At 41.7% G+C, this 24,874-nt stretch overlaps 1 protein-coding gene across 3 annotated transcripts in view; it reads right to left on the bottom strand.

The window, feature by feature from the left end:
- EZR (ezrin) overlaps nucleotides 1-24,874 on the bottom strand; it is an 80,201-nt gene that overhangs the window by 37,588 nt on the left and 17,739 nt on the right. The window contains exon 1 of one of the 3 annotated variants that reach the window (XM_018564430.1): nucleotides 16,576-16,592. The exons of the other annotated variants lie outside the window; for them this stretch is intronic. The gene's annotated coding sequence lies outside the window, so the exon portion shown is untranslated. Of the gene's footprint in view, nucleotides 1-16,575; nucleotides 16,593-24,874 lie in introns of those variants that run through there. 3 annotated transcript variants of the gene reach the window in all.

Raw genomic sequence — 24,874 nt, 5'->3', positions numbered from 1 at the left:
GGGGGGGTTGTCTGTGTCCCTTTGTGGAGATTTATCTTCACTTCCTGTCCCAAAGATTCAACAGAAAGGAAGAATAAAAACATCAAAAGGAGAAATCCCCTCTTAGTTGTTAGTTGAACAGGTGTCCTCCCTTCCTGTTCCAGTGACCAATGTAACACCAGAACATGTATCCCTAAGGGCTGGCTATTGCACCCACCCACTGCTGCCAATCAGCAGAGGAGGACGTGAAGGAGAACTTCGGCTTCACATCTGCTGATTGACAGCAGCATTGGGCGTGTACTAGTATTGGCTATTGCAAATTGAAATAGCCAATAGCAGCTTAGCTATATATTCCCATGCTGTCTGTTGGCGGTTTTTATTTTGGGTTTTTTTTACGGACGGTGGTCGGTGGCCCCACTGTCAAAAAAAAAACAGATAGCAGTGGAAGGTTTAAACCTTTCAGGGATAAAATTTTTCTCTCGCGGGTGTCCAGGAGCCACCATCTTATAGCGAGAGATTCCCGGAACATCCGGGAGAGTTGTGATGTCTGTTAGTGTTATAAACTATTGTTCAATTACTCTGGGCCACCATTACCTACCCCAATTCTTATTTTCACTATAGTGTTTTACCCTTCAGGGGGTGTGGGGGCCATTATCTGAGGTCGGTGACTTCTATCATTGATATAGCCAGGACTAATGGGTGTATAGACTGGCAGGTGATCCCATTCTTGTCTCCAGTGTGATTTATCATACTGAGGGGCAAACTCCTTCTATTGTCATGTCTGTGTGAATGGCAAGCTGTGCCATATGTGAGGGCGCTACAAGTGTCAGCAGTCCGTGTCCATTATATGACAGTCCTGGTGTCCTGTGTGTGGGCGTTACAAGTGTCAGCAGTCCCTCAGCTACAATTAACCGCTGATCACATAACATTGCCATGAGTCCCTGCATACCTGTAGTGTTTATAGTCCAATCATGCTTGTGACCTTTGTAATGATAGTAGTACGGTTTACCATTAAAGCATCCATCTTCCTGACATACATTGCTATGACGACTTCCATTACCCGCCATTATAAGGTTAGTTTCCAGTATGTGCCAGCTAGCCATATAACTACATAAACCATCATGCCCATTCATTCTTAATAAGGGTCTTCCATTTTGTGACACGTCTAGTCACTCATTTCTTAGAATACATGGTATACCCTCTGGTTTGTTTTGTTCAGCTATACTGTAACAAAATTTAAGTATTCAGACTCCTAACCATTGGTGTGGCACTTCTTCCCTTTTGTATTTTGTCCTAAACTCCTCCCAGAGGTTTCACAGGATAAAATATAAGCCATAAAATTATGTTTAGGTCATTTATGGCTTTATTTTTTGTGTAAAGATGACACAACTGTTTCACAATTTCAAGGGAGTGTTACCATAGGACAACTTAATATTTAGTTTGTCTTATGATATTTTGTTATTTTGAAAAACCGTTGAATTAATCAAATGTGAAGCAGAAATAATTTGACAGGACATGAAAGAGATTGTCAGAAACTCAAACTCAAGGTTAATCTGTATTATTGCCGATGGCGGCACAGATAGTGCCATAATTGAACAGAAAACTTTGCTGGTCAGGGTTGTTAATGTAGGGAAACCTTATACAGCATATTGTAGACCTTGTCCTAGTTGAGCATACACATGCTGCAGGTGTGCTAGATGCAATTGCTAAAGGTCTTTAAAACCTGTTTTTGGATATTAAACAACAAAAAGCCTGGTCCAACACTTCTCTGTAAATTTTGATGGTGCTGTTGTAATGATGGGTTCAATAGGTGGTGTAGCAGCACTGATACAGAACAACATTCCATATCTGCTGCCTGTACACTGTGTATCACACAAGCTTCAACCGGGGATTCTAGATGCATAAAGGAACACTCTTTACATTGTTTGTTTCGAAGAAACTTGGAAATGGGTTTTGAAATTCTACTGGAATTGCCCTAAGAGGAGAGGAGATGCAAAGGTAATAGAATAAAGTTTTCCTCACTTCAGTGACAGTAAGCAAGTGAGATGGGTTTCAAGTAAAAAGGCTCTAAAAGCAATGCAGCAAAACTTGCAAACAGTTGTTTTACATCTTGGCCAATTTGGTGCTGGAACTGATAAGTCTTCAACTAAAGCAAGGAAATATCTAAAATCCATCACTAGTGTGAATTTTCTCTCTACCCTGTACATTTTGAGAGATATTCTTAAGCCTTATATTCTTATTCATTACCGTCGAGATCGACCCAGCTGCTATCTAGAGGCAGAGCCAGCTGTACCCGCCCCCTCCGCTGGAGGATCGGACAGGGGAGGGCGGGGAATCTCTGCTGGGAGCCATGACTGACAGTCACTGCAGGGAAACGCTTGAGAAGTGAGCGAGCGACAGTATGTGTTCGCTCACTTCCCAATCTATTGAGCTGACATGTGACAGTTTCATTGTCGTACGTCGGCTCGAACTATGAGGATGAGTAATTTTCACTCACCTCATAGTTCTCCTTTAAGGCACATATAAAAATGTCAACGATAAAAACATAGATGAATATGCTAGCAAAACTTTTATGTTGTCATCAAAACCATCTACTCTGTGTAATATATTGAAGATTGTGGAGATGATGTTCACAGTTAGTGTTTCAACAGCTGAGGCAGAACGGGTATTTCCTGCCATGTAGAATGTAGTTAAAAATCCACTTAGAACAAGACTTAGAACGACCCCCTACTTTTTGTGGTAAAATATAGGTTTTGGGCTATACTCGTCGTATAAGACGAGTATACCCAAAATAATGTCTAAATGCACCCACTAACATCCATGGCGGTATTCCCGAGTGTGGCTCGGGGTTAATTTTCAGTACCATAAGCGGTAACCCCGAGGGGATTACAGTCTCTTACCTTGTCCACGATCCCTGCTGTGTCCTCGGTCTTCCGTCCCTTGCGAGCATCGGGCGATGTTTTTAGGTCTCAAAACCCGTCTTATACCCCGGCAAATACGGTATGACCCCAGCAGAGCTATTGAGTATTGGCTTACATCTGGCGGAACCAAGCATGTGGGTGCACATAAGAGGCCTCATGAGGTTGACTTTGCTTACTTGTCATGACAGTGCCTCTCTCAGTTATTTAATTTGCCTTTATGTGTTTTATGTTCAGTTTAAGCTCATCTAGCCTAACCAAGCATGTCCATGATATAAATGGCTGTCTGTCTTCTAAGTTGCTATCAATAAAGACCTTATTTTTATACGGTTTTGATTCAAATTATTTTTTGTATCAGGACAAGTAGATTGTCATGAGAGACAAGTAGATTGGGCACCTGCTTTAGTCCCCGGACAAGTAGTTTTTTTTTTTTACATTTCCACATCCCTGCAAGACAATGTAAACCACATTATTCTCTGTGGTGCCTGTTCATACTTAAGGGCCCGTTCACGCCACATGCGTTGGGGCTGTGCTGGCCGTTGCTTCCAGCGCAGCTCCAATGCAAAACAAGTCAATATGCCTTATCACAGATGGATATTGTTCAACGCGGTGGTGTGCACTGAAAAAAGTCCAGCATTTCTTACTTTTTTTCGGCGTAGAGGGATGCAACATAGAACAACCACCTTGCACCCCATGTGCCCGTAGAACTGCATGAAATGTCACTTGTGACATTTCAATGCGGGAGCGGCAGATCAGCCAATGTGCATTTTTGCGCAGCGGCTGGTGTGAATGGGCCCACATGCAGCATTGTGCAGTGCAGGGAAAACTTTTTTTAATTTTTTTTTGGATTGAGTAGTGAGGGTTTAGAAGCACAGTCAGGTTTTTACTGTTCTCCGTGTCTCTGTAAGGTTCACCCCACATGCTACAATCTTACTGTATAATCTCTTTTAGGTCTACCAACAAGTATGCAGTGCAAGGACCTGCTTGACTGCATAGGGAGGCCCTCGTATCACATAGTTTTGGTAAAACTAAAGTTGATTGTACAGAGATTGTGTGCTCAGATTGTACCGTAAAGCATATGTCTAAAGGTGGCCATACACTGTACAACCAACGCAAGACCTTAGTCTTGCGATGGTTGTAAAGTGATTTAAAAAAAACGTACGATCTGCCCATCTTGGACAGGCAGATCGTACTCTCGATCATCGCAAGCCCGCCCCCCTGAGGGGCGGGCTTCTGATGACCGCAATGCTGAAAGGGCAGTGTGCGCGTGCACACACCGGCCCGTTCGCCATTTGTCTCCCGAGCACCGTTCAAACCAGCCGAAAATCGTACGATTTTCGGCTGGTTTTCTAGCGTGCTCCTTAGACAAAAGACGTGCGACCGTACAGTAGAAACGGTCGCACGTCTCTGTTCACACTGCTCGATTCTCGTACGATCGCGGGATTGCCCGCAATTCTCGTACGAGAATCGAGCAGTGTATGGGCACCTTAAGGGAGATTCACTCTCTCTATTGACCTGATCACCAGTGTGACCATTAATAAAAGTGAGGTGTAAATGCAAAACTCTGGCTACCACCAGAAAAGGAAAAGAAGAGAAATCTTCCAATGGGGACATTTGTTGCTGTGACAATCGTCTAGGAGGGGATTTCCCTCACAGTGGAAAGATATCTTTTCACTTCCTGTAGAGTCTGCAGGACAAGAAGTAAAGAGAAATCTCCCTAATGAGACATAGATGGCAAAAAAGCAGACAGCAGTTTTATCCCTTCCCTACTCTAAAGTAAAAAAAAAAAAAAAAGTAACTGCATAATGACTCTGATGGCTGAAAGTATTCATTTTCTAGCCTCAGTTCACCGTAATGCTTTATGCCAGACTGCCTTCTCTGTAATACTGCATAATAATGATAAAGAGCACAGCATATGCTTTACAATAGGGGTAGACTGACTGGAAAAGGTGGATACATTTAATGCTGAACTCTAGCAAGATGGAAAACACACATGAATGGAGCTCTGTAATCAACATAACATCATCATTAAATGTATGTTAATGATTGTAAATGTATTGCTTGTATTAAAAATGTTTTTTTTTTTTTTAATACAAGTAGTGTAAGGACCTGAATTTCACCTGGTAGCAAATTGTAAGTACCTGGACCTGACCTGCTATCATCCTCTTGCAGTCCCTGTACAGCTGGAGGGTGGCTACTTTTCTTCCCCATGGTCCCTGTGTGTGTTGTAAAGTAGCCACAGCTCCAAACTCACTCCCTCGATGGACTATAATCTCACGTTTAGTTTATTCATTTGCATTGAGGTTATAGTCCATCACTGGAGTGAGCTTGGAGCTGTGGCCACTTTACAACACAGGGACCATGGAGAACAAAAGTAAATCACCCTCCAGAAGGAAGGACAGTGTCACCATGAATTCAGGGATGATGTGAGGATGTACAGCTGAGTAATACAAAAATAAGATACAGTTGTGTTAATAGTTGAATTGTTAATTTTTAAGATTAATCTTCTGAGTTTAGTATCACTTTGAAAGTCACAATTACGAGGATCATTCTAAAAATGGACAGGCCCTAACAAATAAAATATCTTCCAATTACAGCTGTGCATGCACTAATGCATCTAAATAATGTAGAATCTACATTGTAGATAAAGTGTAAATGGAAATATTTACTGCCAGTTTTAATGAGTATATTATTTTTCCACTGAGCTGGTCAAGTGACTGCGTTAGAACACAATACCGATTACAGTTGCCCAGTATGCACACAATAAGGAGCAGGGTGAGGTTAGATAAACCCTGGCTAGATAAAGATTGTTACATTGTATAAATGTTGGAGCCACTTGATAAAATCTCTCAGAGTAACAAGCTCAATTTTAAAGAGAATTACACTATTAATAGAAATACTGTACAGTATTTCATTTATCAATTGCATACACAGTGAGGTCATATGTGCAAAAATGAATGGTTTCACCTATCAATTTATCATAAAAAGACATATTTTACATATATGGCAGGTAATACATGAATGCAAAAGTGACATGCATTGCTGCAGCTCTCACATTACAACATATTCATTATGAAAAGGGATAGGACAATTCACAAAGAATACAGGAGTAGGAAAGCTAGGATGCAAGAGGAAATTCAAAAAAGAGAACTTGTCATGAATGTTCCCATCCAAGAAAAGTTTTTATGACTTCTTACTTCCGGTATTTATATAACACCAACAGTTTTACACAGCAGTTTCATATGTATAAACACAAGGGCCAATTTACCAAACATCATGTCTTTGGAGTGTGGGAGGAAACCCACACAACCACATGAAGAACATGTAAAATCCTTGCAAATAGGGTCCTGACCAGGATTTGAACCGGAGACCCCCAGTGCTGCAAGGCAGAAGTGCTAACCACTAAGCCACTGTGCTGCCTGTGCCTGTGATTTTTTTCCGACAGCTGCTGACCCGTGCGCTGTGGTGGTGGTGGTGGTAGGCATTCAACATACCAGGATAGTTGGATAATGAAGATTCTGCTGGCCACCAAAGTACTGCAAGAGAATAAAGAACTGAGGCAGAGGAGGTGGGTACTAGAAGTCCGATCTGCCACTACAACAGAGAGACTCAGTAGAGCCCGCCAGAAGCAGTCCGAAGATGTCACTGCAACTGTAGTCCATACACAACTTCCTTCAGCCCCATAAAAGAACAAGGAAAAGTCACATTATGCCCATTGTGTCTAATGGTAAATCTGGCACTGAGGTACAGTATATTTACACTGTGAAATGTATTCTGTTTGCTACAGACTATATAAATCAGGGAACCTAGAGTGCACAGAACACTTTGAGAAAGAACAGTATGTACAGACACCTCAAAGTATTAGCTAGTTATAAACATTGTTTCTTCTCTTGCTACATTTAGTGACAGGTTCACTTTAACAATATGAACTATGAGGTGAGTGCTTTTCACTCACCTCATAGTTCTAGCCGACCTGTGACAATGAGACTGTCACAGGTCGGCTCAGTAGATCGGGAGGTGAGCGAACACATACCGGGTTCCCTCACCTCTCGATCCTGTCATGGCTCTCTGCCGTGACAGGGGGAGGGCTGGATTCCCCTCTCCCCTCTCCGATCTGCCAGCGCTGACTGGCGGAACGCACGGGGGAGGGGGCGGGTACAGCTGGCTCTGCCTCTAGATAGGCAGAGCCAGCTGTCACTCACGCAGCTGGGCGGATCCCGTCATCTAAGTCGTGATCTGCTCCGGCGTCTCAGTATAACGCGAGCTTTAGCTTGCGGTATACTGAGCTTAGGGTAACGGGAGGACGCTAGTTTGTGTCCTCCCGTTACCCTAAGGAGAACTATGGGAAAAAACACTGACCCCATAGTTCTCCTTTAACATCAGTGTAATTTATTGGGATCTTTAAAAAAAAAAAAAAACACTTGGCTCAATCACCTAGTTACTGTGATGGCTACAGTTAAACCAAAAGGCAAGTGGGATTAAAGAGCAGATGGGATTAAGAACACCTACGCACTAAGCAATCTTCTAAAACGTGGTGAAATGGAGCCCTGAGCAGGCCAGCATATGAAGCCGATTAGCTATAGAAACAAGTCAGTAAACAGTCCCCAACCTTCAGAGCCATGATGTCAGCTCACTGTACAATTCTACCACTCATAAATAGGCAGTGTAACATAGGGGGGACATAGGAAATGCAGGCACATCAGAGATCATGTTCGTTTTTGGTTTTCCCTTTCACTTATTACAGCTTATTGGGTTTGCCTATCCAAAAACTGTTTGCTAGATGTTAGATAGCTGGATCCCTCATCAGCCTGTTATGCCCATCAGATAGCGAGATCCAGATCTGCTCCCCCACACTGAAGTCTCACTTCTCCTCTTGCAGCAAAGGGAGTCTTACTCATCCTGTTGTATTATCCAAAATATGAAATGTCAGAAGTTGCGTGACACTGCCTTGTTTTGCATAAAGTAAAAGATCTTGTTTACTCCTTACCGGATATCCCAAACGACGGGGAGGGTGCTCGTAATGACTGCGGATGGCACTGCTGTATGCATAAAATGGTTATGAAGAATGTCAACAGCACACCGAAAATTATTTTAGAATCACCAAATGCTAATTTCCTTGAACAATTTCTCTGGCCCCTCTGGGTGAGCAAGCAGCTCACCCAGAGGGGCCACCTCAGCCCCATTCAGGACCTGGAAAATGACTGAAAAGCACTATGGTAGCTCTGGCTACTATGTCTATGTTATATTTATGTTTGTGAAGTGAACATTTTGACAAGAAAATGATCATAAGATAAAAAAAAAAAGAATATACAGTTTTGCAAAGTGAACATTCACCTTGCTAAGTGAGTCTCTATTTATTTTTTCTATTTCACAACTAGAGCCATACAAACTCCATGCAGTGTCTCAAGTGCAGTTTAAACTCAGGACTCCAAAACTGCCTCTGTGATGATCCATTAGGTACTTTACACATCAAAAAAAAAATGCAAACTGTGGCAAAAATATATCACAAAACTATTTCATTACTAATGTCACAAATTGCTTAAATGCACACAGTATATAAGGTGTTGGAAAAGAAAGCCTACATATCCGGCATGCAGATACAAAAGGATTAAATGTACAATGTGAACACACAAAGAGAAGGGGTCAGTCTTGGTCATGGGAAAATAAAAATAAAAAGGATGCAATAAAACACCAGTACAAACATTACAATTAGTTTGATGGTGCGCCATGTAATCTGCAAACATTCAATTGCATTGTGGTAACTAATGTCTGCTCAGTGATCTTTTCTTACAACGGATTTGGGAAATGCAATAAAGATAAGCAGTAAGTCAATCTTGAGTTTACTCACATTGCAAAAATGTGTGTCATAAGATGGTAAGCCACAAAAGCACATTTTACCAATTGGGAATGCTGGCCACAACCACAAGGCCTATGCTTATAACACACCGAGGCTCAACAGTACTGCTCATAGGTTGGTGTCCTGGTTCAGAAATAACCATGTAAAGCCTTTAAAAATCAGCCCTCTCTTACTGGCTTGCAATGCAATATGATAAGTACAAGTGCTTTTCCCAGCCAGGGCGGTTATGGATACATTTTACAAGGAAGTATTGTCTGCAGACTTTCTCTGTGTACTTTGTCCTTATGTGAAGTCAAAGAGTTATACATACCGTACATTCTACAAACAACACACAGAGAATAGAAACATACAAATTAATAGTTGTGTTCCTATTCCATATTGCTCATGTTATAATACAGATTTGATAAGACATTCTGCATATGCCACAGAAAACCTCGTGCGCTGAATTCAAATCTCTAAGACGGTATCTATCCTAAACTGCCAGCACCCACGTCAATACCGACATACAAAAAGAAGCAACGCTATATTATCAATCAACATTCATTGTAGCACATACAAATTTTAAATATAAACACAAGTATACATCACTACTGTACTTTTCTTGGAATGTGTGTCAAACAAATACAATGCACTAAAAAAAGGAATCCAATAGCAATAATGTGTGTAAATATCACAACATGTTCTCAAAAAATGTCCAATAGTGAATCCAAAACACCTTCTAAAATCAGTGGAGCTTGATGTTATATGCACGTACCCCGAGGTGGACCCAGAAAGGATCGCTATTTCCCGGGTGCGTACAATTTTTAGGCTTGACATTTTTGAGGTCTATTTACTCTATTTGCTATAATCTTTTATATTTTACAAAAAATGGATATTCAATTGTGTTTCTGTGCACAAAAATTAATTTGAGCATCTTAAAGGGTCTCTGCTTTCAGAAAAAAAATATGTTTTGGGGGTAATCTTTTTTACGTAATCTTTAGGCCTAATATTTGCATTTTAACAGGTGTTCTCAAAAAGGCAAAAAGGATGGACAGCAAAAGAATGAAATGAACAGAAGAATAGTAAGTCGATACTATAATAATATAGGCACAGTTGTGTGAGACAATTGTTGTGGCCCTAGCTCAGCTTTAACTTTAATTACCCAATAACATAGGGGGAAGGTGTTCTGTAGATTTCAGTGGTGAACTGGGCAGGGCTGATAACACGGCTTCAGAGTTTATTTCAACAGAGGCAAAGCACACAGGAAGTTACAAGCTCTTTGGATTTCTGGCAGGACCATCAGGCATTGTTTTGCACAAAATGCTGTCAATAGCATATTTAACATTTTTCTTAACCCTTGCAGTGAGGCTACCCCCGTGATCATTTTTGTCTAGGGTAAAAAATAACAGTACTACTCACCCGGTCCTCGGAGCCGGTTTGGTCTCAGAGCAGTCCCTTCTGCCTCCCTCTGCTGCAGCGGTCTAAGGTCCCATGAGTCATCACGCCTATACACTGTGTATAGGACGTGAGAATACAGAACGTCATACCATCGCTGCAGCAGAAGGGAAGGGATCGGTCTAAGAGCAAGCCAGCTCTGAGGATCGGGCGAGTATAACTTTATTTTTGAACCTAAACAAAATTGAGCACTTGACCCTTGCAGGATGGGGGTAGCCCCACTGCAAGGGTTTAGATTCTTTTTTCCCCTGGAGATCTTCTTTAATAGACCAAAAGAGAGCAAATAGCGGATATCCCATAAAAAAGGCTGTTTACAATACCAGCTAAATAACCCTAAACAACAATGAATCCCCATGTGAGTTTCATATTCATACTGTATAGAAGATACATGGAAAGAAATACTAGTCTTTAAGGAAACTGCAGATGATGGACCGCACCAATCTAGCAAATAGAGAAACTTGACACCCCACATTCCCCTTTCCTATTATGACGCAATGAAAGTCCTTTAAACAATAGCAACATTCAAGGACAGTGAGATTACAGTCTGAGGAAAATGCTTTGAACAAAGCCAACAGAAGGAGAAATGCTGGAAATGGTATTGGAAATGAATATCTACCTCTTAGTCATACCATGCATTCTTACAAGCAGATCTATACAGTATAGGACAACAAAATAACTGCTTGTTTCACCACACAAATTTCACTGAGAAATCTCATCTAGTCTTCCCCCATTTTCATACAAACATCTACATTTGAAGTGTAAAAATGGGCAAAGTTTTTAGAATCCAAAAGGAAATAGCCAATCACAGCAAGACAGCAGTAGTGTAACTGCCGTCTGTTATAAGCAAAAAGAATTGGCAGCACTGATGAGACGAATAAGTGCAAACAATGTAACAAACAGTCAGTAAGGGAAATCCATGTGAACTGGCTATTAATGTTGATTGACCTGCAGTGTCAGGAAATGTCAAAAAATCATACCTTCCAACATGACCCATTTAACCCAGCAGACATCATCTGCTCCTGTTACTCCCACGTGTTCTACATTTGCAGTAGCTTGTGGTAAAAGCTTCAAGGCATAAGTAATTCAAACAATTGCTTGTCTATAGTCCTAGATATGTATACTATAACAGCCCTCTGGCCCTAATCCATTTAGATTACCATTTATAAACCCTAGACGCTAAGCGCACACCCAGTGCCGTTCCATAATCTGCTGTCACAGCTTGCTGTTTTGACAACCAACCTGGGTCACTGTCCTGTCATCTGCAGCAGTTTGTTGTTTTAAATAATGAACTTTACAGACCTAAAGTTCATTATTTATACACGATCTGTGGGTTGTCCTCCGGGGAATCATTTTTACTGTGGTTCAGTTTGTTGTTTCACACCTAGGTCCCATGTTTGATTCCTGTTCACCTTTGCAACCCCTTTCAAACATCCCCGAAACCTGCCCTTGGTTTTTTCCAGTGTTTTAATGTTCTCACACTCCCCCTGCTAATTACATTTGGGAGTTGCTTGAGCAAAGATCTCTCCGAGTATCTGTTCCCAGGCCACGGTACCTGTGATCTCGGTTTTAATTCCGATATCCATTTTCTTGCCTGTTTCTTGACAATCCTTGTTATTCACCTTCCTGACTCTGCTTGTTTGACTACAGGCTTGTCTGTCAATTTTGTACCAACCTACATTTCTGCCTGCTGTCAACTGTTGCCAGTTTAAGTGTAACATGGAAGCCATATGCAGCCCATTAATCATGGACTGGTGCTCTGGTGAACCCTGCACCTCGGCCCTCTTTGGGGCTTGCATATGGCTGGCAACACAAGGCTCCACTACCTCCGTCAGATCTGTCGGTAGGCCATATAACCATACAACTTTATTGTTGGGATTAACCCACCTCAGAAGATAGAGATCAGGTCATTCATTTAGGTAATAATAGTGTTTCATATTAAGATAAGTTCTTTATTAACCACATTATAGAGACTGCAAATTAGCTATTTCTTGAAGAACAAAAATAAGGCTGGTATCTTCTTCTATACTTTACAGTATAGCTGGCTATATATTCACCAGAACAGTAAAGCTGTGATCACTTTAAAAAGCCATTAGGTTAAAGGCCAACTACAGTAAAAACTGGATTTTCAGCTTTGTACTAGACCCAGCGGATTGCATCACCCATCATCCTTTTAGTCCCTGTAGTTTACACTTTACATCTTGCATACGGCCATATTGAAGGTGCCACTTTCTTATAATTGGACTTGCCAGTATTTGTTTATTCTAAATCATGGAGAATGCAAAAGTGGAAGCGACACTGTCACCTGACATGCCCTCAACAACCGAAAGGAGTAGGGAACATATAACCTGCTAACAACTACGTATGGCTAACATATTGAGTAGTGTTTACCTTTAAGGGGATTTTTAGAGGTATTTTTGCTAATTGCTCATTTCTCTTGATTAGCTTTCTAGGGTGGTTTGCAGACTCAAAGAAGCTTCTTCAACACCCACGTACACAAAGGTGAGAGCACTAAATCATTTATGAAGTATTGGTGTGTTTAAAGTGTATTTCCACTTTTGCAGCCAAATTGGGATGACACTTATTTTATATTAGTTATATGTGAACATTCATATTGCATAACTTAAAGAACAAATTGCAGCTTACATTTTAATACTGTGCTTGATACCTGCTTAAAAATCCAACTAGCACCCCCCCATATGCACTGTACTGTGATGGCAGATTTCATTATCAGATGTAAACTAGATGTGAACACCGTCTGCTCTAACAAATGGTTAAAGACTTATAAGCTCTGTATGTTAAGAAGAAGCTCAGGCTGTCTCTTATTTAACCCTCTACTTTCACTTTCAAACTGCTCAGAGTAGTTTGGAATCTTCACAAAGGCCTTCACCAAAAGACACTAAAAGATATAATTTTTTTAATAAGTCTAGGTCTGCTGTGTGAATGGGAACACAAAATATAGTGGGAAATCCTCAAAGTTGCCTGCAAAAGTGTAACTTTATTTTAATGTATACTTTTCTAATGTATTAAGGGACTGGAAGAATTTGCCTGTATGGTGTTTATGCATCCACAGATTTCCTGCAGAGAAAATTTGTCTTAGACCTTCTCTGACAATATTTCGGTGTGAATATGGACCCTTGCCAACTTTCCCATAACAGTAATCTACTCGGATCCTGTTTGGACAGGATAAAAAGATACAAACATTTCAGAGCCACATCAGCATGTGTATGTGGCTTTCAAACAACCGTCCATTGTCCTTCTGAAGACATGGGTTGTTGGCACCTGCCTGAATCATGCATGATTGTAGCATCTGAAAGTGAGGCTGGAGTTTAACAATTCAAAATCACAAGAATCAATTGTAATGCACATGATTAAAACTAATTATTTTTTCTTCTCAGCTTGATCATTTATCAAATCTGAACGACAACCATAAGTAAACTACTGTAATCTGTTACCTCCTGTGGTCATTCTTGACATATCCCAGGTTACTGAGTCCACAGCCTAAACTTTCATTTCTGCTTACTGCCGGGTTTTCTTACTTGCTGGAGTTCACAGAGCAATTAAACCCAACATGAAACACCTCGCCAAGTCTAATACGTTGGTCTACACTCAGTCTACAAATATCTTAATGGATATTACAAATGCATTAAAGAAGATCTATGTTTAAATTGTAATACTTCACATAGGTGTAAACCCTACCGGACTGGCATTTAGTTTGCTAAAGCATGGTGTACCATGAACAATTGTCATTTTTTGAATAAAATACTGTTTTTACCTTTTTTCATCATCTTTTTAAATGTTATTCTCCTGCAAACACATCCTGCCTACATGTATGCATCCCAGCAATAACTGCATGGCATTTCTCACAACGGGTTTCTTCATGGTGACAACAGTGGACTGTGCCTGTTTAATCAGCTTCTGCAGTCTCTATTGGTAGCCCATGTGACAGGGTGACAATGTAGAAACACAAATGGGAGAAATGGACAAAACATTGTCACTTATAACAGGAAGTGCTTGAACAAGGACCTATTCAAAAGATTATTGTATCTACTATATATGATAAGCATTTATCTTCATTCTGTGTGCTCCTATATGTACATTTCCAATTGAATTTGCCTTCGATTCCTACACACTTCTTGTTTTATTACACTAAAGCAAAATGCAGACTGCTGGTTTTGTAATTGAGTAGAACTTTTCCTTTTACAGAAGATTTGAGCAAGAGAGACTTTTCTTCATTCTGTCGTGGTTCCTACAGAGTGATGAACACTAATTTGCATGCCAGAACAGTAGTAGAAATTTACTTTGAATTGAATTTCAGTGAGTATTTTCCCATATCACCAAATTGCCTGCTTTGGGCCCACAATTTTTCACCCAGCGTGAAAAATTGTCTTTTGTTGAGTCAGGTGGTGTCCGCAAAGGCCACCCACAGATCAAATTTGCGCCAATTCAGCAGGAAATGGACAAAATGTGATCCGTGGTTTGCCAGCTTTAGCTGCATCAGAAAAAAGACATAATCCTTTGGCAGTGCAGAGTGGCAAAGGTGTGTGGCTCAAAAGATTGGCTTAACAGAATGACAAATCCTTTGGCATGTAACAGTTCCCATATATACGGAGTCATTTGCCTAGAATTCAGTTTTAAGACATTTTAGCAGTTTAAAAATGTTAAATACACCTGGGAGAAAGTAAATCAGAGATTCCATATATTTAAAATATATGTTGAGGCAGAAAGCTGCGTTGGAGTCATTTACTTTGGCAGGAGTATCACTCTCTGACAATGGAGAGTGATAGACCTGCCTATAATTGCTGGCATCAGCCTCACTATGACTTTCTGATTTGCTGCCTGCATTATTCATTGATTGCCTTCTTTTCTATAGAGGTAAGGGAATAGCTGTTCATTGTTCCCAGAGACGTTCCAGCATGCAAGTTACAACAAACAATCCCCTACACTACCTGATTATTATTAGCATTGCTCATGTTGGTTATACTGCTTGCACAAGTCAGATATTGTTTTTGCAATCTTTTGTATTGAGAGGAAAGATATTGAGAATGTCTATTTGTTCTTGCCAAGAGACTGATGCTGGTAGTTTTTGACCCAGGCTTCTGGTACAGAGAACTAGTATGCATAGTGGTACAGCTGTGCAGTGTTTTAAAAAGCAACAAAGTATTTCCTACTGAAGACCGGTTAGTTTTTTTAGGTGGATCTGTTTGAAAACCCAATGTTACTTTATGGGCAGCTGGATCTAAACTGATGTGCGTCAGTTTACATCTGATTGCACAAGACTCCGCACAGGTCCGGGGAAAAAAACAAAAAACAACAGAATAGAGTTCCGTTATGGTGGACCTTACCCTGATGAATTAGCAGTAATTGGATGTACAGTGAACAGATGCATGTCCACTTACATCTGACTGCCCATAGACCTTACATGGGTCCGAACAGCTCTTGCTAGCAGTAGATACATGCAAAAAACCCAAAGGGTGTAATTATACTTTAAAAGACATGTGGTCCAGGACTGCCACCTCTATCCTTACTTAAAGTACATGTAAACTCAGCTATCTGCAACTATCACTAAAATAATACCTTATGATCCTGCCAAAAATATCCTTGTTCTGGCACTTTCTCTAAAAAATGTCCCATCTCCCAGCTGTGCCCCCTCATTGTCACCATTACTCAGGATAGAAACTACAAGTGTCCATTTCAACACATACTACACTGGCATGGTCCAGTGTGGTCACCAACAGGTGCTGCCGGAATACAGCAGTCTGAGATGTAGCAAAGAATTAAAGAAGTAAAAAGAAAAAAAAAGGATACATAAAAAACCCCATGGTAATTGGTTATGACACACAATGCTTTAGTAAACTAAAACCCATTCAGTTGGGATTCACATCTATTTTATTATCTAGTGTGCTGGTGACCCAGAAAAAGCATGGCCTATTGGGTACCTGACATTCAATCAGCACATGCTTCTTCCGGATCAGTAGCTCCCCAAGTAGTAAATAAAAAGAGTATATCAGCCTCTTAGCATGCGCCTTGGAAAATAACTCTTGGCAGATTCCATATTGCTATCCTGACAGGTTCCTTTGAACAAAATACTGATAAACAAATGAATTGTTATTGATATTTGCATAATCCACTAATCATTACCTTTATAGCTGCCTGACAATACACAGTTGGGCAAAGGTTACTGGGAAGTTAACCTGTCTATGGTTGGTACCATGGTTTCTTCACAAACCTTACAATGGGAATGCAGTGGGAAATAGAGCTTCTCACTTGTAATGACACCGTGCTACCAAACTGGCCACACATGATTCTTCTGCAAGAGAAGTGCTCCTGCACAACAGAAAACTCATTTTTCTTGTTATACCCAGCCCCCAACCCCTAGCCCACACTTACCTGAATCACAGGGCTCTTCTCCCCGTAGGCTCCTGTCTGAAGTCAAGCTTGCTCAGCCTGCACAGTTGCGTCATCCATTCACAAATACTTTCATAGGATTTGGGAATAGAGCCTACAAGTCCCATCTGTCTCCATGGCAGAGGGACTTGTAGTTCTTAATAGAGTCACCACATTCATTCTTCCTCCTGTCTCTTAGCTGAATGTCCATACCTTGGTATGAAGAGGAGATGTGAGGAAGAGTCAGCAGGGTACGGAGCATTGCTCCCGCGATCCACTAACCACAGTAGCAACGCTTTGCAGACTCAAATGCAAAAAGATTTTAAAATGTGCATTTTATATTTTAATATTGTGTGTTCATTTATTTTTTGGAAACCTGGACTATGCCTTTGAAATGCTAGACTACAAAAATTCAAGTAGCATTCAGATGCCAATCAGTCCAGTCTAGCATCCAGCTGATTTCTTAGGTGTCAGGGTACATGTATTACCACTGAAATGTGGTAGCCGAATTGCTACCTCCTTTTAATGGTGCAGGCTCCGGGGCTATTCATTCTAAACCTGACGTCACTAACTAGTACACCAGTGATGTAGAAACAGCATGCAGACAGTGAAGTCTGAACTAAATCTGAACTGCTGTCTTACTTAAAGTGGACCTTTACCCCCTTTCACTAAAAATCACATTAGCATGCAGCTCTGCATGCTGATATTAAATCATCTTACATTCATTAGTTAAACAAACTTGTTTTTCATTTACTTACAAATAGAGTTCATCTACTTCCTGGTCCACATCTGGCACAAATGATGTAATGTGCCAAAGCATTGCATCCTGGGAAGGTTACATCAGCAGAGCATTGCTGGGAAATCTCATCTGTAATCTCATGAGATCTCAGGGAAAGGCATTTTCCTCCCCTGAGATGATATATATGGTCACATGTCCTAGTCACATGTGCATGAGTTCCAGGAAGTAAACGGAGTTCTAGTAACCTGCTCTTAATTAACTTGGCCACTGTGAGAAGACTGGGGAGGAGAAGAGAAGTAAGGTATGCAAAGAATACAAAGCCGGCAATTATCCAGAGGTATCTGTTTGTATATTGCCATTACTAAACATTTCTAAAGGTGTGTTTATTGTTATTTTAAAGCAATGAGTGAAGTTCCTCTTTAAGGTCAGTGACTCACCAAGTTATGGAGGTGAGAAGCAGATTAGGTCTTGTGATTGGGGACATCTGAGGTGTTAGCTGATACCTGTTGAATGTGTGCCTTTTTTTAATACATTTACCAACTGCTCCAAGTGGTTGTACAGAACTCTTCTTTTCCACATAACACTGTTACCATATTTCTTCTTTCTAAAGTTCCCTTTAATGAGACTCTGTTGTAAAAATTATACTTCTAATAACAAACGTCCCTCCAAAGAAGAAAGAATAAAACCTTCCCCCCTGCCTGAATCAGCAAACCAATGTGATGAAGAGCAATCTGCACTCAGTGGTTCTCCCAGCAACCCCTATGTGCCTTAGGGCTTGTTCACACCAATTGCAGTGCGTTCCAGAACGGTAGCTGCTGGAACACACCACAATCGCTCACAAAACTTCCCCCTGTGTTCTCGGGCGGCAGGGGGCGTGGTGGTGCATTGAAGTCAATGAAAACGCAGCCACGCCCCCCTCCCAATGCAAAAAATAGAGCATGCAACATTTTTTGCATTTGCAGTGGAACGGAACACAGGTAATGTTTTGCCACGCGTCTGATTGCACTGCGGGCGGGGGGCGTGGCTACGGTGCCATTGACTTCAATGCACCGCCACGCCCCCCTCCCACCCCAGAATGCAGGGGGAAGTTTTGTGAACGATTGCGGTGCGTTCCAGTAATGGACTACTAGTTTGTATTGAGATTGCAGTCCATCACAGGAGCAAGCTTTGGAGCGGTGGAAGTAAAAAAAAAAGTGTGGTGTGCAATATAGTGAAATGGAAAGTTTATAATTATACAGCAATCAATGCAGAATGGCACCGGCTATAGAGGACTACAAATCCCAGCAATAGTTCATTTTACAGCGCAATGCAGAATATCACCAGCTATAGAGGAGCACAACAAATGACAGCAATAGTACATTATAGCTGGCGGTATTCTGCATTGCGCTGTATAATGTACTGTTGCTGGGTTTTGTAGTCCTCTATAGCTAGTGATATTCGGCATTGCACCACTGTATAATGTATTATTGCTGGGATTTGTAGTGCTCCTCTATAGCTGGTGGAATTCCGCATGGTGCTGTATAATGTATTATTGCTGGGATTTGTAGTCCTCTGTACAGCGCAGAATATCACCAACTATAGAGGAGTACAACAAATCAAAGCAATACATTATACAGTGTATAATGTATTACTGGGATTTGTATTCCTATGTATAATATACAGCACAATGTACCATCAGCTATAGGGGAATACAAATCCCAGCAATACATTATAGAGCACCATGTGTGGGAAAGTGCAGGCTTACCTGAGCAGTCTTCCAGCAACTTGCTTCTGAGATCGGGCCTGTCTATCGGCGGCTGTCATCCCCCCACACCTGCTCCTCCTTACTACATCTCCCCGCGTCCCTGTGCCGATCGTGGATGTGGGCGGGCGGTGAGTGTGAGGCGGGGAGGAGGTGCGGCGTGAAGAGCGTGGATGCGGGCGGGTCTGGCAGCGGCGAGCGTGAGGTGGGGAGGAGGTGCGGCGCACAGCGTGTGGAGCTGTGAACAGGGCCAACTGATCGGAAGCCGATTAATCGATTATTGAAAAAGTTGACAACTTTTTCAATAATCGATTATAATCGATTATGTCGATTAGTTGTTGCAGCCCTACTCCACAATGCACCTGTATGTAAGAATATGTAAACAGATTCCATGAGCATACTTACTAGTTTCGAGGGAACTATTTATAGCATTTAAGTAATTTCCTTAAATTGGCTTTGTAAACTCATTTATGCCTACAATAAAACAGAAGGGCACCATATCATTGCTTGGCACATGATCAAATCCTTGCAGTATCGCTCTCATACCTGCCATACTTGTCTCGGTGAGCACTAGAAGCCCGGCTCCATGAAAACAGTAGACGGCTCTGCCAGCTTCCTTCTGTGTTATCTACAGAGAACAATGTGGGAGCTGACAAAAATGTCCTACCCGCCAAGTCTTCATCTTAGTACTGTCAGGCCTTGTACACATCCGAAAGCATGTGCATTCCAGAGTGGTAGCTGCTAGAACGCACCGCGATCACTAAGAAAGTTCTCCCCGCATTCTGGGGAGAGAGGGGATGCGGCGGTGCATTAAATTCAATGGCACCGCTTCCACAACCCCCCCCCCCTCCCGCCCACAGTGCGATCAGACGCGTGGCAAGACTTTGCCAGTGTTCTGTTCCACTTCAAACACAAAAAATAGGGCTTGCTCTATTTTTTGCGGTTGCAGGGGAACGCAATGCTGGCAAAGTTTTGCCTCGTGTCCGATCGCACTGCGGGCGGGGGGTCGGCTTGGAAGCTGTGCCATTGAATTCAATGCGCCGCCACGCCCCCTCCTGCCCCAGAACGAGGGGGGGAAGTTTCTTCGCGATCGCGGTGCGTTCCAGCAGCTACCACTCTGGAACGCACATGCTTTCGGTGTGAACAAGCCCTCAGTTTGCCCTGCTTATTTTTTGTGGTTTTTTTAAAGTCCATAAATGTTCATATTCAGGCTTTGCCAAATAATATGCACTATGTAACAGTTCCATGGCAGGTTTGCGTACTTTAAGGATAAACATACTTTCCGTGCACTTGTCGTGTTCCAGCCTCCCTCCATCAGTGATTTTGTGAGAAGACAACTAAAGTGTAGCTTCCTGGTGATCTTTGCTGTACAGCTCTCCAAGAGCCATGCAGCAACTCTTCAACATCTTTTCACTTCTGCCCCAAAGATTTCTATACAAACCAGCCACTGAAACATCTAATGGCCATCCTGGTAGAAGGCACTGTTCGGATCCAAACTCAGAGCTTGTTCTGCCATCCGCCCCATTCACACTTGAGCGTTGGTATTTCGCACATTTTTGTGTGTCTTTGTACACCCGTTTTTCAGGCATTTTCAGGCTTAAGGGCCTGTTCACACGATGTCAGTTTTCTGTGCTGACCTGATCCGTACGCTCCTGCACTAAAAATGCATCCCAATGTATCCCTATGTGTTTTATGGGCTACAGTTCTCACGTGCGCAGTCCGTTCAGGTTACGACAGAAAAAATACTGCATGTCACATTTTGTCCTGTCAGGAAACGGACCGGAAACGCAAAATGCGTAAAAAACGCACTGCAGCTAACATACTGAGAGCCCCACTCGAGCAAAAAAAAAACAAACTGGAACGCATCAAAAACGCGGCCAAAACGCACTGCATTAGTAGCACCACGTCTGCAGATCCGCACCTGATCAGGACCTGATATCATGTGAACAGGCCCTGAGTGTTTTTGTTTTAGCCAATGGAAAGCTAGTTACTAGGAAAAGGTGATGGTTGTTAGGAAACATTTTGTGTGAAAGGCACACCTACTGAAGACTATTGGGGTCGAAAATGTGCACTCATGCCTCAAAGTAGCTCCAGTACTTTTCTGAGCATTAAAGGACATTACACATCACTCAGATCCGAACATAATACATAATCTGATTGGAAACGTACTTCAAATCAATTAGGTTTAAATGGGGGCTGCTTTTAAGTATTAAAAATTGTTTTAAAATATGTTGCTTAACTGTCTCCCTCACCACTTTATTCTCTAAAGCTGGCTATACACTGAGCAAAGCGAAGCTGGTTCTTAAATCGGCCACAACTTGTTCAGGGGGTGGCTCTGTCTGCCAGCTCCTGCCTGACATCCTTTAAATCAGGGCTAGCAAACCTCTGGCCCTCCAGCTGTGGTGGAACTACAAATCCCATGAGGCATTGCAAGATTCTCACAGCCACAGACATGACTCCTGGAGAGAGATGCATCATGGAATTTGTAGTTTCCCCACAGCTGGAGGGCCGGAGGTTTGCTACCCCTGCTTTAAATGAAAAACTGAAGGAGCCAAGCCAAATATTGCCGGTGTTGTCCAATCAGATGCAGGTACTGTTCAGGTATTTTGCCAGCTGATAGTCAAAGTACAACAGGCACAGTGGGAGATTCCTCTATCCTCACTGTTTGAATGAAAAAAATCTACTAGTGTAATCTAACCCAGCATAACACAATTCAGAAGTGCTAGTTTCAGTTCAATAGAAAACACTTTTATAAAAGACTGATTGAAAACTTTCTAGATAAGATTTCCAAATGTACAGAAAGGCAGAAGCAACAGGAAAACATTGAGAAATATTACAAAAGAATATATACAGTAAATGACATACACACAGCTATTGTTACGTCTAGAAGCGATTCCCTAAAAATATGTAGAAAATCTATAAATAACTTCCCCACCCTTCACACTGGACATTGTCCTTCCAATTTTGGTTCTTGTGTAACTAAGGTGTGTGATTAATGGAGTGCAATACAAACACACACATCCTGATACTCCCAGTGATTCATGTCCCAGGAATAATCCATATGAAGTCACTTTAGGTCTAACTGCGTCATTTTCATGGTTTTGCCCCCTCCAAGTTAATGAATCAGCACTCCCTCAGCTAATGAGCAACATTAGCGGTTTGTCTTGGAATGCACAACATTGCTACGGGTAACTGATAAGAGAATTCTGTTTCTAAAGCTATGCAAGGTATTTATGGCCATTCGATAATAAAACACAGTGATGTGTCTTCTGGTAACTATTATTACTGTAGCCAAGCTTCGGTAAACATGCAGACAATTCATTTTTTTTAATTCCCTACATATTTTCTTATTTAAAAAAGGTTGCCAATCAAGACTTTTTTTCCTGGATGGCGTTTTACTTTACTGTAAATTAATACTTTGTGAACTATGTATAATGTTCTGGAGAGTTTTCATAGGCTACTTGTGTAACCTTGAACCAAACAAGCAGGCAAGGTGGCTTTTTCCGTGTCCCTCTCGAATTTAGTTTCACAGAGCTTGAGTTCATGGCTAAGCTCACTTTATGGTCCTTTTAACACGAGCAGTCCGTTTAGGTCTGCCTGTCAGGTTTTTCAGGTGGATCTGGTCAAAAGTAAAATGTAACTCTACGGGCAGCCGAATGTAGGTGGACATGCATTTGTTTACATCGGATTACCCCCAAATTCGTCCAGGTCTAGAAAAAAAAATGGAACAGAGTTCCCTTTTGGCAAACCTGATCATGACAGATTAGAGGTAAACTCATGCCCTCTTACATGTGACTCCCCATTGACCTAACATGGGTCCATACATTGCAAGATGGACAAAAAAACTGAATGGTTGTGGATGTCAGAAGCATGACATCTGTTCTGTACTGCTCCAATCAACAAGGGATCCGAGCATGGATCCCCGGCTGATAAGAACTGACGGCGCCCATGTGAAAGGGACCTTACATTGTTACACTGTTACGTTACTGTGGAGATGTAGAAAATGTGGCAGCTTGTGGTTACAATAACATTGGCCAGTATAATGGTATACACACACTAAATAGTATATACCATGTCTGAGTATGTTCATCCCTCAATGTCCTGTTCTTTTGACTAGTTCAGGGTCAGCAACCAGTAAGTGTACAGATCAGGTGGTCCAGAGGCTTTGGAACTCCATGGAACAGGAAGAGACCAGCAAGAGACACAATTTAAAAATGGATCTGAGAATGTGTTCTATACAAGGTCTTCATAACAAATTGAAGCTAATGTCCAGCAAGTATAGAAGGTTATGTCCAGATTCTATGCTTCTAATGTGCCCAGAGCTCAGCTTTAGTGCTGCATGCTCAGAATTACATATAATTATGAATTTATGATCTAATTACTATAACATCTGCTGTATAGCATGTACATTAAATATTTACACATACTTCCTAACTGTCCTCTTTAGGTGCACTGTTAATAAAGGAAACAATATATAGAGCAGGGGTCTCAAAGCACGGGCCCGCAGCCGGCTGTCAAGTCAGGTACGACGTACCTGACTTCTGGGAACAGCTACACGGTGTTCATCTCTGTCGGATGCAGGCTGCATAGCTGCTCCTGTCTGCTCCTGCACTCAGTAATTCCTTTCGGCCAGAGCTCTATCAGTTCTGAGCTCCTGCCGAAAGGAAGGATTAGTAAGGTCTGCACCAACCACTGGATCACCAGGGAATGTGCAGATGACGGGCCCCCTTTATTTTATGTGTGTGTGCAGGGGGGTTGTATGTGTGTGTGTAATAGGCCCTATTCATACCTGTAGGTTTAGGTGTGATTTGGGATTTCTGTGTCAGGAATTTGCGTTTTCCTACAGCAGGAATCCCTAATCTGCTGTCACCCGTTCAAGTTAATAATCAGGTGGCAGCTACTGCATGTAAACGCCGGAACATCACATGTAATGGTATGTGATATGATTACATGTGGTTAGGAATCAATCATTGTCCCTGGATACATCGATCGTGCATCCAGGGAGAGTGATTGTTTTCTAACTGCATGTAATCATATCACATACCATTACATGCGGTGTGCAGGCTTTTACATGCAGCGGCTGTCACCTGATCATTAACTTGAATGGGTGACCGCTGCTGCTTGTAAATGCCAGATTAGGGATTCCTGCTGCAGGAAAATGCAAATTTTGAAGTAAATGCAATTCTGAAGTATGACATTTGTCCAGTAGCTCCCGAGTGAATGGAGTTTGAGACCCCTGATATAGAGTATTTTATTTAGCACTAAAAATCAGTTATTCTGAAGTAATGTTACATTTTTACATAATTTATCTTGAATTACAGCCTGCAGAGCATTGCAACCGTGATCAATGCATCACAGGTCCATTGCAGTGGCTTCTGCGTTGTTTACATCCCAGCCCCAGGTCCATATGGAGGTACAGACATTATAGGGCTGGAGGAAGTTTAAAGAAAACATTTTAAAACAATGTGATGCTGAGACAGAGCATCACACCGCACACTTTTGAACCTTTCACAACACACTAGTTCACCACTAAAAGAGCAGTTTAGAAGGCAGGCTAGTGTGAACGTACCCCAACTGTATTTTTAGAGCTCCTTAGATTTGTGTTTTCAATCTGTGGTCTGCAGCCTTATGCCAGGTAGTTTCTAGCTATTGTTTGAAAAGTCCCATATTTTTCATTGCCCACAAGTGAGTGTGTATTTAAACCATACACAGCTTCACTGGGTTAAGGTAATCTTCTATTTCTTTCATAAATCAACACCAAAATCTCATCCACAGAAAGGGTTAATTTTTCAGTCAGTTATTCCTGCAGAGCGAGACAAACA

The sequence above is a fragment of the Nanorana parkeri genome, unplaced genomic scaffold (genome assembly GCF_000935625.1).
Source record: "Nanorana parkeri isolate BGI_ZX_2015 unplaced genomic scaffold, ASM93562v1 scaffold750, whole genome shotgun sequence".
Classification (NCBI taxonomy): Eukaryota; Metazoa; Chordata; class Amphibia; order Anura; family Dicroglossidae; genus Nanorana; species Nanorana parkeri.
The sequence above is the reverse complement of the archived record's forward strand: the minus strand, read 5'-3'. Positions and strand labels throughout refer to the sequence as shown.